This window comes from Camellia sinensis, chromosome 8, assembly GCF_055761805.1.
Source record: "Camellia sinensis isolate YWXY chromosome 8, ASM5576180v1, whole genome shotgun sequence".
Lineage (NCBI taxonomy): Eukaryota > Viridiplantae > Streptophyta > Magnoliopsida > Ericales > Theaceae > Camellia > Camellia sinensis.
Genome location: NC_138968.1, coordinates 53,546,658 through 53,549,650, shown reverse-complemented (window position 1 = coordinate 53,549,650; position 2,993 = coordinate 53,546,658). Strand labels below are relative to the sequence as shown.

The following is a 2,993-nucleotide window of genomic DNA, read 5'->3' as shown; positions in this document are numbered from 1 at the left end:
TCAAAAAGACTCCTTATGAACTTTGGCATGATATAAAGCCTAACATTAGTCATTTATATGTTTTTGGTTGTAAATGTTATGTACATAGTAATGGTAAGGACTACTTAGGTAAACTTGATTCAAAATCTGATGAAGCAATTTTTCTTAACTATTCCTTAACTAGCAAAGCTTATCGTGTTTTTAATAAAAGAACTCTTGTTGTTGAAGAATCTATACATGTGGCATTTGATGAAACTAACATCTCTTCTCAAAAGCAAGTTGCTAGTGATGATATACACTACTAAAAAAAACACTTTTTGCGACCGTCACATGCCGTCGCAAATAATAAAAATACAGTCGCAAAAGACTTTTTGCGACGGCCTATGCGACCGCACAAGAGGGACGCAAATGTGGGGGGTGGCAAATACTTTTTGCGACGGCAAAACAACGGTCGCAAATAATTTGTGACCGCCCAAACTACTTTTTGCGACAACCATTTTGCCGTCGCAAAAAAATTAAAAAAATTAAAAGCACTTTTAGCGACCATAGTTCCACTGTCGCAAATAATTATTTATTAAAAAAAATCATATATGGATTTGCTACAACAAAAAAATCAATTACAACCACCAAACAATTTTTTGGAAATGAAAATAACAAAATTAACAAATTAATTAAATTTATAATATCCATTAACCATCCTTAAATACACTGTACTAAAAAATTCAAGTCTTCAAAAAAAAAAAAAGCAACATAATATTTGGCTCCCAACATCAACCGCTCGATCATATCAACTATTCCCTCAACAAAATCTGCAAAAACATAAATCAAACTTGACTTGAAAATTTAATGCACTCCAATGTGTTAGTTTATCTTGAAATAATCAAAATAAAACTATGCCAGTGACCTCTCTCTATGGCAGATCAGTGATTTGCAACAAGAGTTTCAATTACCTTGAAAGCAACTACAGGCTTAACTATGGGATCACTTAATCATGGCGTTCGAAATTATATAACATCTACCCATATGCATAATCATGTGCCTATATTCCAAATAGCAGAAAAATCAAGAGAAAACTCAGATAACCTTCCATATTGTGAATACATATGGTCCTAAATTTCAAGGACTAGAAATATAAAAGAAAAACTAAGACAACTGTCAATCAATTTTTTTTTTTTTTTTTTTCCGCATAGTTTGAGATCATGAAGCATTTGTTAAGTAACATTCTGAAAAGCACTGTAACACAGGCAAATAAATAGGAAAACGGAAAACAGGTAGAAAGTTTGAATTACAAACATACCTGCAGGGTCTGATGAATCAACAATAATTGCATCATACTTTCCTTTAGGTACATTCCGTAAAAATTCAACAGCTGCCACAAAAATGAAAAGAAGATCAACAAGAAAGTCTAGCTATATAATCAGCTATACAATTAGGGGCATTAATTACGTAAAATTATTAATAACCTAGATTAATGGATCCATATAAAATGGATAATAAGATTTCAGATGCACATATTCACTAAACTGCAAGTAAAAAATAATTAGAACATCTTTTCCACATACCATCAGCAATATGCAGTTGCACACGAGGATCCTCAAAGCCAAACAGTGGGGAATATGGGCACCTATAGACCCTGTTCCTCGACAACAATCCCTAAGGAAGAATTCTCGTCACACTTCCACTGTACTCCTCAAACCTCAAACCTCTTGGTAGATTGATAATCAAAGAGAGTATATTTTTTTCACCATAACAATCATGTGTAGTTGGACATTTAACTTCAAATGTATCTCTAAGTACATATGCCTATTAAAGTTCAACTAGAATAAAAGAAAAGAAAAAAAGAAGCTGCTATGGATTCAAAAGGTTCCTCACACTTAATTGCATTATAATTTCAATAATCTAAGTATAGCTATATGTCATTTGAAATTAAATTTGAATAAAAATAGAAACAGTAAACTCATCATGAACTATGGAACCCATGATTTATGAAAATTACAGTTTTGGTTTTGGGGGGATTGAATTGAACAAAGGGGAAGATAAGTTATCATCTCCTGATAGACACATTCATCTTTCTCAGTCAACTGAACAATGACATCAAGCACAAGAACTTTCCCATATGTTGAGGACTGCAAATAAAGAACCAGTATCAGCAGGAAATTCATAAATAAGACAATAAATGGCAGAAAAACAGAAAGCAAGTCATCACTACAAAGACAATCTACTGCATGGGAAAATAATATAATCCCAAAACTAAACAATCCTAGAATGCTAATCCAAACTAATCCAATTCGTCCAAAAAAAAAAACCTCACTTTCCAAATGCATTGACCTCAGAAATTACCTCATAAATTCAATGATGTATTGATTGTTTAATGTAAAACCTTCATGAGAAATATATTCCCAAACAAGGTAAGCTCAACTTCCAAAGACAGTTTTCTCACTAGTGTTCTGAAGAAGAATTTACTAAGGCTACATTTCCCATTTTATAGATGGCCAGCATCTTGGCATGAAAACTGGTTATAACCTTCTCCTAAACCTTCACAAAAGATGACCATTTTTTTATCAGCAAAGCGCCAACTTACTTAAACCCTAACCCTACTCCAATGACTATGCCCAAGCAAATTCATAGACAGCACAAATTACTCAAATAGGACTCAGTTTCTTTAACCAAGATCCAACCCACCACCACCTCAGCAAACTAGAGCCTCTAACAGCATTTTCCAATAACCACTCCGGTCTAATGCTAAAGTTAAAAAACATTTCATCCCTAGCTTCTCAATAGTCAACTTTTTTCCACTTATTTAAGTCTATTTATTGTCTTGTAAACTGTACCCAAAAGCCTGCCGACACAAACTCCAAAAAATAAAATAAAACTATAAACATCACCTAACGGGGCAATAAGTGCCAAAGCTATGTGAATAACTGACCACCTCAGCAAACTATAAACATCACAAACAGAATTACCATCCCTACCAACAGTCACCAACATCAGACATTCAACCTTAATCTCCCCAT

At 33.4% G+C, this 2,993-nt stretch overlaps 1 long non-coding RNA gene across 1 annotated transcript; it reads right to left on the bottom strand.

The window, feature by feature from the left end:
• Positions 1 to 724: 724 nt before the first annotated feature.
• Positions 725 to 1,641, bottom strand: LOC145796537 (uncharacterized). The gene is made up of 3 exons (XR_014337011.1): positions 1,542 to 1,641; positions 1,277 to 1,348; positions 725 to 788 (listed from the first exon to the last, which is right to left on the bottom strand). It is a non-coding gene; the product is annotated as an uncharacterized LOC145796537 (long non-coding RNA).
• Between the last annotated feature and the right edge of the window lie 1,352 nt (positions 1,642 to 2,993).